Below are 13,798 nucleotides of genomic sequence, written 5' to 3'. Positions count from 1 at the left end.
GACTTTTATTTTGACATCCTGTTCTGTTCTGGCTTTTATTTTGATATACATCCTGCCATGTTTCACTTCACACTTCCTGTTTGTTCTTGTATATAAGTCACATCCTGTTCACCTGCTCCAGGCTGATTATTACATCGCCACATCCTGTTTGTATCTGCCTGTTTTCTGAATCTGTTTTCTGTATCTGTTTTATCTGTTACCTGGATCTGCCTGTATTTTTGACCTGTGCCTGTTTTTGGATATCTTGCCTGTTTGCCGCCTGCCCTGTTATATTTTGCCTGTCTTTGGATTACGATTACTGGATTTACCTTTGGATTTGTTTGCTGGCCCTTATTGGGATTTTACAATAAACACCTTTTGCACATGGATTCACGTTTTCACCGCTTTCATTAAAGCGCCACGTTACACAACTGAACATCTTCAGCTCATATAAACACAATGTGGTATGATTTTGGTCTACATAGAAGATTAATACAACATTACTATGAACCTTTAAACACAACAATTTGTATCTTACAATCTTGTGTGCTTATGTATGAAAACAACAAATTGTTCTTCCATAAATCACATCATACCATCATATATACACACATTACATCTTATGTTGATGAAATTACCCATCATAACAATCATTTGGTTAATAGTTTTATACAACTAAATCACGCCGTGACTAGCAGCGCATGCTAACCGCACATGACATCACATGTGATAATTAGATATGATCACTCACCGAGATTCAATGAATGTTCTTTCCGTCTCGGGATAAAAATAAAACAAAAATCTCCAGTAGTTCACTGAACATATACACAAAAACTCCTAAACCAACTTTAACAAATAAAACAGTTTTAAGCCATATTTTAATGAGTTTAGCTTTCCGCTGATCACATCTTAAGTTTGCATCTCCCTCCGTTCTCACATACACCCACTCGCTCCGTAAGGGGCAGAGCTATAGCATTTTTGAACCAATGACAATGATCCCTTCATAACTCAGCTATCGCTAAGCAGAGGGGTATTGCACAAAAGCAAGATAATGGATTAAGCTGGGATTTTCCAGTTATCCTGGCTGAATTTAGCTTTGACTCAGTTGCATGAAGGGAGGCTAAATTAATCTACATTAAGGTACTATGGAGATTTACTCTTTGCAGCAACAACCAGGCTAATATTAATTCTGGTTATTAATTAAATTCAAAGAACTTTATTCATCCCAGGGGAAATTGCTTTCGTGTTACAAACAAAAGAAAGGGAAAAAATACATATAAATTTATGCCCATCAATGATTTAAAAATTAATAAACTATATACAATATAAACTAGGGATGCTCCGATCTATAGACCCCTTCACGGTTCACGTCACAGGCGGTTTCCACTACGCATGTCGGGGTAAGAAAAGTCATTACAGCAGACTGAGTTGCGTATTATTCGGTATCGTCAAAAATGCCTACTTGCGTCGTGGGCTGTGAAAATCGCACCAGGTCTTCCGTTAAGTTTCCGCGATTCATGCAGAATCTCAAAAACAAAAAAATACAACATCTGCGACTGCAAGTGTCACAGGTCGGAGCGGACCTGAGATAGCTAAAGGGTCACGCCCCTTCCTAGTTTCCACCTCGAGGAGGTTCCCAAAGCCACCCCAATGACCAGACACACAAGGTACAAGTAGAATTAAAATAAACTTTATTTAAATTATTTAAAATGTAAGTTGGGGAGGGGAAAGGGGAGCTAAAAATAACGGCCTCTTCTGGCCTCCAGGCACGTTTAGGGAGAGAGGAGGGGACGGGGCCTTTTGGGGGGTTCCTGCTATCCATGGCGCCCTCCGTATCCTGGAGGCAGAACTTCAGGGGAGTATGATCCAGCTACCGTCTGTAACACAGAATAGTTAATTGGTAATTCACTTCAATTTGTTTCTCTCTCTTTCTCCTTACAGCCAGCGGTGGGTACAGCGAGTTCTCTTCGGGCGCCAGGTCGTCGTTCTCCTCCTTTAAGAGGGCTCAAACTGTAACATAAGATCACACTTCACCTTTGACTGTGATTTTCGTTCTTACTTTCGGGTGACTGGCAGCAGTGGAAACGGTAAGTACTCCTCAGGTAACTGGTTCGTCGTTCTCCTCTTTTAGAGGGCTCGGGCTGTAACATAAGATCACACTTCACCTTAAAAGGCGCAAAAGAGGATGTTTCCGCCGACTGAGAATCCAAAGACCGTTACTGAGTTTTTTAAATAAGCGCATGCGCAAGAACAGCCTCCCTCCTTCACAGCTCATATCTAGGAAATGCCTTCCATAACTCGTGCACGAGTATTTGAACACGAGTGTTTGTTTACCACTGGCATATGCTGTGTCGCGTCAGTGGATTCATTATGTGAAAAGATATGATAATAAACACATAAGACGTAAAGTTAGATCAGTCGACGCTACTCCCATTTCAACTAGCGTGTAGCAGCCTGGTCACTTACAACTACAGTACAAGAACAACGTCGATATACCTGAATAACAGTACAACAATAATTATTCCACAAAGAAAGAATAATCACTATTACCTGTCAAAGGAATTTTTGCGACCTGCGCGTCTGACACCTCTCTGTTCCTTCATTGCTCTCCAGTGTTGAAATGTTTCTCCAATAACGACTCTGGTTAGATAACATTCTTCTGACAATTTTCTCCTCTTCTCAGCGACTTAAAAACTCTTTCTTTTACGTCTTCCTTCGGGTTTCTTCTCTTCCATGGTGCAGATTCGAGGAGGAAAGCAGGAGCGAAAATGAAAACAAACCGAAACTTAAGGCGGAGTTTCATGCGCTATGCGCATGCGTCACTCGTGTAACGTTACTGGAGCGCGCACGTCTCTCCCAAGAAACGTAATGGCAGTGATTGACAAGCCAGAGGGCCAATGACGATTGCGATGATTGCATCAACGATTGGCTGATGTTTATAAGGCCCTACCTTATGCACAGATGACATATATTAATTTTATTACTTTCAGTGCGCCTAATAAATAGTCTTTTATCATTTAGTAAAGACAGTTTCAGGTAACATTGCAAAAATGTATTAAACAAACATACTCTTTTACACCTTTAACTGTGATTTTCGTTCTTACTTTCAGGTGACTGGCAGCAGTGGAAATGGTAAGTACTCTTCAAGGAAACTGGCTCGTCGTTCTCCTCTTTTAGACAGCTCGGGCTGTTACATAAGATCACACTTCACCTTTAACTGTGATTTTCGTTCTTACTTTCAGGTGACTGGCAGCAGTGGAAACGGTAAGTACTCTTCAAGGAAACTGGTTCGTCGTTCTCCTCTTTTAGAGAGCTCGGGCTGTAACATAAGATCACACTTCACCTTTAACTGTGATTTTCGTTCTTACTTTCAGGTGACTGGCAGCAATGGAAACGGTAAGTACTCTTCAAGGAAACTGGTTCGTCGTTCTCCTCTTTTAGAGGGCTCGGGCTGTAACATAAGATCACACTTCACCTTTAACTGTGATTTTCGTTCTTACTTTCAGGTGGTGACTAGTAGGGGGCACGGAGGGTAAGTCCTGCGGCGATCTTCCTTTCCAGGGCCTGAATAATGCCCGGGGAAGTAATACGGTCACTGTCGAGCCGAACGCTGCCCTCTCCTGCTTATGCATGGAACTCTGGACAGGGCCGCACCTTTTAAGAGGCTCCGTGACAGATAGTTAATAGCTTCCGCAGTGCGGTAACTTTACCCACATGTGTGAAGCAAATCTATTTTCAAGAATCCCCCGCAAAGTCCCTCTGTTAAAAAAAAGGCATGTGCAGAAGAGGTTACAATTTGCCAAAGAACACATTAACTGGCCTAAAGAGAAATGGAGGAACATTTTGTGGACTGATGAGAGTAAAATTGTTCTTTTTGGGTCCAAGGGCCACAGGCAGTTTGTGAGACGACCCCCAAACTCTGAATTCAAGCCACAGTACACAGTGAAGACAGTGAAGCATGGAGGTGCAAGCATCATGATATGGGCATGTTTCTCCTACTATGGTGTTGGGCCTATTTATCGCATACCAGGGATCATGGATCAGTTTGCATATGTTAAAATACTTGAAGAGGTCATGTTGCCCTATGCTGAAGAGGACATGCCCTTGAAATGGTTGTTTCAACAAGACAATGACCCAAAACACACTAGTAAACGGGCAAAGTCTTGGTTCCAAACCAACAAAATTAATGTTATGGAGTGGCCAGCCCAATCTCCAGACCTTAATCCAATTGAGAACTTGTGGGGTGATATCAAAAATGCTGTTTCTGAAGCAAAACCAAGAAATGTGAATGAATTGTGGAATGTTGTTAAAGAATCATGGAGTGGAATAACAGCTGAGAGGTGCCACAAGTTGGTTGACTCCATGCCACACAGATGTCAAGCAGTTTTAAAAAACTGTGGTCATACAACTAAATATTAGTTTAGTGATTCACAGGATTGCTAAATCCCAGAAAAAAAATGTTTGTACAAAATAGTTTTGAGTTTGTACAGTCAAAGGTAGACACTGCTATTTTTTTTGAACACACCCCTTTCAACTAATTGCCCAATTGCACAGCCTTAAGAGCGTGCATGTCATGGATGCTGGGTCTTGTTTGTTTTCTGGGGGTCTACTGAACCTACTGGTGGCTTGTTTGCCACGTAGCAATAAAAAATATACTAAAAACCTTGATTGTTCTGGTGAGTGACATTGTACTGCTATTATTTTGAACAATACTGTAACTGCAAACAGGCGAGTCAGCATCTCAACCATAACAGAGGTTTAGAGATCATACTCATCCAAACCAACGGTCTTTAATCTTCGTCTCCAACTATCCACTTCACTGTTCCAGGAAATATCCACTTCACTGCTCCAGAGAATATCCACTTCACTGCTCCAGAACACCATTACGCCACCAGAATACACATTTAACTACTTTATTTAAGTCCACAATTCATAATACATATACATAAGGACATAAATGTTACAGATACAAAACATGTCTGAGGCCAGATCCCCCAGTATGAATCTAATGACAATTTAGACAGCAGATTTATGGATACACACAACACCTTCTTCTCCATATATGACGACTTCCAATGATGGAGGATATTGAACAATATTTAGCCATTTGCTTTGCCCTTGCTTTTGTAAAGCCAACTATCCTGAACCCCCTAATGACAAGCCTGTGCACATGCCCCAGGCTGCCAAAAATGAATACCAAGTATTGACCTTTATAGCCAAGGCCAGTTAATCGCTGTACAAGAGGTTGATATTTTACTAACTTTGTTAAGTAAGCCTCCTCTAGACATGAATCAAAACAGCAGCCTACTTCCAGGATGAACACATCCTCTTTGTGCTCATCAATGATTATAATATCAGGCCTGGTGGCATTTAAATCAGAGAACACAGACACTGTAGGACACCTAGAAAACATTTGTGAGTTAACAAAACCATTTACATGTATTGACACATTTGAAGAAAATAATACTGATAAATTCTCAGATAAAATGTCCACTATCCTATCATGCCTGGAAACGTAAAGACTTCTGTAATAGTGACACCCATTTAATATGTGTGACATAGATTCTATTACTTGTTCTTGCCCATGATGTATACACCATGATGGATGGGAACGAGGATACCAAATTGACAGATTTAACCTTGTTGGATAGACCTGAAGTCTCGCCTTAACTGTAAAGATCAATATATCTTCATCAATAGATGAGTTATGGAAGATTGTGTGTGAAATGGAGTGATCTGCAGAAGGGATACATGCGAGCTTTCCTTGGATTTTAAGTCCTCTCCAATGTCTCTGACGTTGCTGATGTTTAATTAACAGCAGAGACGCGTGAGTATTTCCAAGAGGAACTGGATGGTACATATCATCTTGCAGTAATGTTGCCGTCACAGTTATGTTTTTATCTTTAATCATTACTTCATGAGGTACAGCATGTCTAGTATCAACTCCAGACCACTGCAGGTCAACACCAGTCCAATTGCAAAGATCGTTGAGATCCGGCCAGTCCGATCTAACCCCGAAACCGGCGGCACGAGTGTCAAGTTTACCGTTCGCTTTCTTACGAAATCCTAGAAAGCTAGGATCCGATTCGCGGGCGAGGGGGACTTTGCGCTTCCCAAGGTCGAGAAAAAGTGAAGCACGGGCCATTTCTCTCACAGTCCTATCGTCATTATTTAGCATGCTTAATAAGTGCGATAACCTAGTGGCGATGTAAGTCCACTCAAAGTCTGGAACTCCTAAGCCCCCCTCACTTCTGCTGTGATGAATAACATCGCGGGTTGTATGACTATTCAGACCAAGCCATCCTCTCACTGTCTTAACAGTTTTATTGTTTAAGTCCTGCAAAACTTTTCTTGGTATATGCACATTGGCGAAATAATGTTGCACTTTTGATAAAGCCATCTGTCGTATTGCATCTATTTTCATAAGCAATGGCAAAGTGGATGCGTCAATTTTTTGCAACCTTATGCTGTATTCAGAAATTATTTCCTCTATTTGTTGATCCCAATCACCAGCAACGTTAAATCTGTGTCCAAGATAAGTGTACGATTCATGTCGGGAATATACTCATTACTTTTCCATGTGTGTGTCATGGCGTCCATGCTGAGTCCATGCGGAGTTGTTAGCGAGGGCTTTACCAAATAACCTGAAAATCTAGCCCGCACACCCGTTGTAATTGCCATCGTTAATGCAAACAGATACATAATCTATCCATAATCAGAATACACAGCCCTAATACACAGCCACAACACACGGCAAAAAACTCAGCACCAACCTTCGTTTTCCACGTCCTTTTTATACTCCTCCTATGCCTTTCATCCTCCAATCACCGATCGCTGCGTTCGTTCATCACACCTGCGTCTTGTTTACTTGATTTCTACTCACATAGTCTTTCCGGAAGTTCCGGTGTTCTCGTCTTGCCCTCCGTGCGGGAACACTTCCGGGCGGAACAAAACCTTCAGAATTTTAGTTACGCCCCATGAAATCGTCACCGTGTGACACAAGCAATTAACGTGCAGACTGTGACAATGCAAATATCAAAGAGGTTTGTGTTTGTAGTGCTCACTTCATTTGAGGTAAGTCATAATTTTTCAGCCCTGTTAGATTAAATTATAAAGCCTGGATGGTATGAACAGTTTGACCCCATGCTGCGCGCACACCCGATAGTCATTCAATGCTTACAAACCTTGAAGGGGTCTATGCCGATCTCCACTAAAAATATGTGGCCGATCACTATTCTGAATCGGACAGCCGATCTTATTCACAGCTATTTCATGTACTATGGCTTTTAATCAGTAAGTCCTTATTGATCTAAAATCACTGTTAGTTTGAGTCGTTTATAACATGCATTTGAAAAAGCAACACTCGTCAAACATAATTATTTTTTCCCCAGTTATTTTTATTACCATTTTTCAACAGTTATGTACAAATTACTTACATATATACAATTTATATATGTAGCTTGTAATCAGAAAACAAAACAGAAAAAAAACCTGCACACAAAGAATAAAAAAAAAAATTATAGTATATATATCAAATCAAGCATTAGAAGGACCAACCAAGTTTACCTGTTATAATAATCAAAATAATAAATAAATAATAAAAGGTTGCTAAATTGAGTAAAATGTTTGTTCTTTTTTCTTTAAAGAATAAAATATATATATTTTAAAATATATAATTTTTTCCAATTGTAAGTACCCCATTACATCGCGAAGAAGGTTTTGATGAGTAGGAGGAATTTTGTTTTTCCAGTTTAGTAGAATTAAGCGTCTGGCTAGCAACATCACAAAACACAACACGTTAATTTGTGAGCTATTCAAATGTATGTCTGCAGGTACAACACCAAATAACGACATTACTGGATCAGCTGGGAGTCAACATTAAAAATTGTAGATAAAGTCTCAATTATTTTAGACCAATAGTGGGTGAGATGGGGACAGTTCCAAAATGTATGTGACAAGCAGGGGTGTAGCCACAATGATCACAAGAGGCGTCCACTCCCTGAAACATCCTAGACAGTCTTTGCTTGGAAAGGTGCAACCGGTGCAGAATCTTAAATTGCAGCAGACCGTGTCTGATACAAACTGAAGAGGAGTGGACTTGCTCTTGAGCTTCGGTCCATTGGTCTTCTGTGATGTGTATTCCCAAGTCTTTACTCCAAGCGTCCTTTATATGCACTGTAAAAAAAATTGCCTCCCTAACTCAAAATTTTCTAGTGACTGGTAACATCGACATTTTTCACTTGGGCCAACAGATTTTCTGTGAATTGAATTTTATCAATTGTGGCAACGATCTTTGAACATTAGCTCAATGGAAAATAATAGGTTGAGCCAATTGAAAATAAGAAACCATGTTTTTTGCCCAATAAACTTTTTAAAATTGTGGTAGCATTCTTTTTTTAATTTACCCAATTTGAAAATGTATATTGGTAAAATTATATTGGTAAGGAACCATGCTGAATTCTTTATTTCCCGTTGTCCTAATAGAAAAAGAAACACTCAAACTATTTTGTAACATTTTATTAATTTTTTATTTATTTGTAATACCTTAAAATTATAAACATACAGAAATGGTCTGCATACAATTGGACAGTAGACATTAGAAAATTATTATTTCTAATAAAAAGTTTAGAAAAGATATTTTACAAATATCTCCAAAAACACCAATATAAAAGTGGGGAGGGTTCCTCACACAATGTTATTCACAATCTCACTTGAACTTAACATTCTTACACGAAGAGCTCATAAAACTACTTTAAACATTTAAACAATGCCTCAAAACGGTTTAAACATTAAACACCTAAACATTCTACAAATTAAAGGCATAAAGTCTCACAAATTTTCCAGCACAACCTGCTCACTGGAAATTAATCTTGACATGGATCAGCAACTGCTCAGTGTTTCACGAATTCCCATTTTCATGTCACGTGTGTAAATCTCCAAAGTCTTGGTACTCTGTAAGAAGTAAAAAGTATCACTGAGTGTACATGTACCAAATGAAGCCGATGTAATAAATAAAACCAGATCAATATAGAATATCCTCAAAGTTTACACTTCTGAACATAGAAAAACGGCTGCTCTTAGCTATATTGCTGTTCAACATTATGAAAAATAAAACAGTTTTAATATAGAAGTACAGTTATTTTGGTATTGGAAATTTTTCATTACACTCTAAAAAACAATGGGTTAAAAACAACCCAAATTGGGTTGTTTTTAACCTAACTGCTGGGTAAATATAGGACAGAACCCATATGGGGTTAAATTAACCCAAGAAGTTGGGTTAATAATTTTAACCCAGCCAATGGGTTGTTTTTTCTACCCAAAACTTGGGTTATTTTTTACTAAAATGATGGGTTAATTTGACTTCATAAATGGGTTAAAAATGTATATACTGTAGGTTTATTTTTATTCCTTTTAAGATTATCATTTAAAATTAAAAACCACAAGATAAACAAACAGGTCAACATTGCATTAACTTTATTTTTCATTAATATTTTTTAGCAAATTACACTTTGTGTAATGTAACAAATACAATGTGTGTAACGTACACTTTCTACACAATAGCTCAATCAAAAATTCAGGAGATCATACAAAACTATAAATACAATAAATAATAAAATTCAATTTTTAAACAATTTTAAACAATTTCTTCACTTGCCTCTAATTGCAAAAGTGTAAGGAGTGGTTTCCCGGACAGGGATTGGCTAGTCCTTAGTTATTAATTAGGAAATATAACAAGTTTGAACAAACATGTCTTCATAAAAACATTACTTGTGTGCATTTTGAGGGAAAACAAAGGGCACTGGTGAATTTTAAGATATGTCAGTTCAAGTAGTTTTCAGTTTGGACAGCTCTTACATTTACTTTATTCTAGGACTAGTCTTATCCTTGCCTGTGAAACCACCCCTATATGTTTTAACATTTTAAAAAAATTCATGAAATTCATAAAATACCTTTAAGAACAACTGTTTGTTACAAAGCAGTATTGTTTTAGTCTACATTATGAACACACACAAAAAAAACCTATGAAATACAGCATTTTGCCAGTGTAACATTTCATAAACATGTCATTAATATTCATCAAGTAATTCTCTTCCTTAAAGGTGCTCTAAGCGAATTCACGCATTTTAGATCATAAAACATTTTTTGTTACATACAGCAAACATCTCCTCACTATCTGCTTTTTGCCTGTCCGCTGATCAAACTGTAAAAAACGCGATCTCTGTAGACAGCCTAGGCTCCACAAACTACAATAAAAACAAAGGGCCAAACCTACTACCAGAAAGGATAACAAAGTGTTCCAGCCAATTAACGACAAGAAGGATTTGGGGTTGAGGGTTGGACGCGTTCATGAAAGCACGGAAGGGAGGGGAGGAGTTAGCTACGCTCCGTTTGTTTGAAAACAGTTCAAACATCAACAAAAAGTAACATCACACAGATTCGCTTAGAGCACCTTTAAGTCTGTAAAAAAAAAACTAAAATGATAACTCTTGTACCTGAAACCCAGTCTATTCAAAAAACCTCTTGTCATTTACTTGCAAGAATGTAGTGCTTCTACTACCCCAATCTAAGTGCCTTGTCCAAAGTTTCTCCTCCAAGGATGACGAATGCCTGGGACTCATGTGTCCATTTTCAAGTGACAGGAAATAAGGGTTAAGTCCTGATGCTTCAGCCTTCTGGAGGTACTCCATCATATGTTCCAACCTAAAGGACACATAATGCAAATGAGTTAAGGTGAAACTTGGGGGGTGTCAGGTTGTGGGTATGGGTGATGGGTTTGGGAGTTACACCTTGATCTTGCCCACATTAAGACAGCCACTAACATAATGTCCCAAACTTTTGAATGGTAGTTTATTTAAATACCTGGTAAATAACGTATTAAAGTAAATTTCTTGATTTGTACTTACAGGCTGAATGTCGATGAAAGCTTTTTTGCCATCATCAATGCTGGGCCGGACTTTTTCTGGCAGTTTTGAAGGGTGGATGTGGAACCAAAACAGGGAGCAGCTTTAATGCAAGATATCCGTTTGCATCTGTAGCAGCAGAAATTGAAAAGCAATATGTTCAGATAATGTCGGTTAACTGTCTGGCATTTCAAATAAATGAAGATGAGTGGAGAAAGTGCTAAATCTCCCAACAGCAATTATTGCTAAAAATTTTCTTCATTAATTTATCAGTGGGTGTCTTTATTAAATTGCTATTAGTAAATCTGGGCGTTAATATCAAAATAGTTGAGAAACTTTACCTTGTGTCATCTCCTCAACTGAACATGGAAGCTTTGCAAGATCCTATCGGTATATCAAGGGAGCCATTTCTCGAAGAGTTTTGGAGCTGCATCCTGGTGTAATGTGTAAAAGTCTTGTGCAATCTAAATGCAAGAATAACAAAAAACAACTTCTAAAAAAAGACTAAATAAAACTCTTGTTACTTTATGATAAAGACAGTATTTTAACATACCATGCCTGGGGTAGTTAGCCGAGGAAACTCATGGAAACTCAGACCACCTAAAACAGAAAAACACAAACTTTTAGCTGTAAGTGATGCATTTTTTTCTATCAATATAGATAATAGACCAGGGGTGGCGAACGTCGGTCCTGGAGAGCCGCAGCCCTGCAGTTTTTAGCTCCAACCCTGATTAAACCTCACCTGTCTGAAGGTTTCTAGTAACTATTTAGACCTTGATTACCTGTTCAGGTGTGTTTGATTAGAGCTGGAGCTAAACTCTGCAGGACTGCGGCTCCCCAGGACCGACGTTCGCCACCCCTGTAATAGACCATTCATACTCATTCATTTGTTCAGGTGATTTCAACATTGGCTTTCAGAGATCATGCACCCCGCCTTTAATTCACTTGTCACCACCTGCTGGCATTAATGTTGTACTAAAGAGAAACTATATTTGAAGCATTGTCACTGTCGAAAAGACGATTTAATTTATTTTGATCGTTTTCGTAGACAGTTTATATCTGAACTATAAAGATTTATTCCAGTAAGTTACTTCTGGAATAACATATATCTGATTGTTTGTTTCATACATGTAAACTGTTTTCGCTGGATAAGCACGGATGCAGATTTGAATGTCACAGAGTGTGATTAACTTAGGCTTTAATGGACATATTAAAGTTAGTTGAATCTTGTCATTTATAAACAACTTCCGGTAAAATCGGCTAAGAATAAATAACAACAAAGTCTTTTTAGAGTAGTTAATTTCTGATACCAAGCAAAATAAACAACAAGTACATTACCTCAGTTCTTATTTCATAGCTAAAGCGTAGGCTATAAAAACTACACTGAGCTAACATTGCTAAGTAAAATGTGTATTATAATGTATACAATGTTAACTACAAATCGGCTATCGCCGTCTCCCCCTGCCTTTAGGAAACCAAAACATTTGTTATTTTTGACGAGGTAATTTGTTCCAGAATTCATTTGAGGCACTAGTCAGACCATTAAACCGGAAGTAAAGACCAGACGCGACACGCGTGAGTCCGATGAAACGGTCTATACTCATAATAATAAGTATAATTATAGTCCAATGTTAATCGCCATTATTACCATATTAAATATATTGTCCAACGTTACCCCGTTCTGTGGTAAAAAACGCGCATCTGCTCACAAAAAGTTATTTCAAGCACTCGACTGATGTTGTTGACTAAACGTAATGAAATGCCCTCATTGTAGGACAACACTTTTGCCAATATCGATTAAATGATACAAAGACAAATACAGACCTTTATTTCACCAGAAAAGAACCGCTGAAGAATGTCTGCTTGTAAAGTCCTGCTGTATTTCTCCTTCTGACGATCCAAAATCCCCGCGACAGATGATCCATGAATGGGGTTATTTTGACCCAGCAGCACTGATGTACAGCGGACTGCAGCGGGGGAGGGGCTGCTTAAACTGTTCGTGTACAAAAAATGGTTTTCAGAAATTAATTACCAGAGATTTGTTACGGGCTGTAATTGTCTAAAATCTCATTTTAATAATCTGAAAAAGCAAAGAATGCATTTACTTTAACTTATATTAATCTCGTTTTAAGTTAACCGTTAACTGGGCTTTGAAGTAATGTAAATGTCGTCATATAACGTTAGTTAAGAAAAAAACTTAAGGCTTTGTCCAAAGGGGACATTTAAAACACTAAACAAAAACAGTAGAAAACGTATTTACTATCCAACGGGCATATCAAACAAGCCAACCTAAACGAACGAAGCTGGCGGCGTATTTAATGCCATGTAAAACTGAATGTAACGGCACTTACGTCTTTATATAGCCCTCGGTATTATGATACGTGTATAAATAGGTTTAAAAATATATGTTATATGAATAAATATGTTGATACGAACCTTATTTCTCCAAATATCAGTGTGCGTTGCATCCACCTCAAATTCAGTCAGCCGGTGCTGCACCTGAATCTGCGCCGAGTTGATTTGACCCAATGAGCTGGGTTGTTGAGTCCGGGAGGGGGAGGGGGTGTATTGATTCCACTCTCAGTGAAAATTACCCAGAAAATAACCCAGTGGTGGGGTTACATAAAACTACCCAAAAAACTACCCAAGACTGCAAAAATAACCCAAAAAAATTACCCAAATGGCTCAAACCAGCATTTGGGTAGAAAAAATAACCCCGGATTTTTTAGAGTGTACTATAGTTTCACATATAAATGTGTGGTTATATGGTTATCCAACACAAACAATAGTAAAACTATGGTTAATTTTCTAAAGGGCGAATTGTTCAAGCAAACCTGTACTACTTTTAAGCGCTACTTCATGTTGGTTTTATATTCGATTACTTACAGTACAGTGAACGCGCTGATTATTTAAACATC

The 13,798-nt window shown here is 38.3% G+C and overlaps 1 long non-coding RNA gene across 1 annotated transcript; it reads right to left on the bottom strand.

Moving 5' to 3' along the window:
• Positions 1-9,424: 9,424 nt before the first annotated feature.
• LOC129422132 (uncharacterized) lies at positions 9,425-12,861 on the bottom strand. Its single transcript, XR_012357852.1, has 5 exons — positions 12,705-12,861; positions 11,434-11,480; positions 11,222-11,344; positions 10,884-11,009; positions 9,425-10,680 (listed from the first exon to the last, which is right to left on the bottom strand). It is a non-coding gene; the product is annotated as an uncharacterized lncRNA (long non-coding RNA).
• Positions 12,862-13,798: the final 937 nt, after the last annotated feature.

This window comes from Misgurnus anguillicaudatus, chromosome 16 (assembly GCF_027580225.2).
Source record: "Misgurnus anguillicaudatus chromosome 16, ASM2758022v2, whole genome shotgun sequence".
Taxonomy (NCBI): Eukaryota; Metazoa; Chordata; class Actinopteri; order Cypriniformes; family Cobitidae; genus Misgurnus; species Misgurnus anguillicaudatus.
This window is presented reverse-complemented; position numbering and strand designations above follow the sequence as displayed.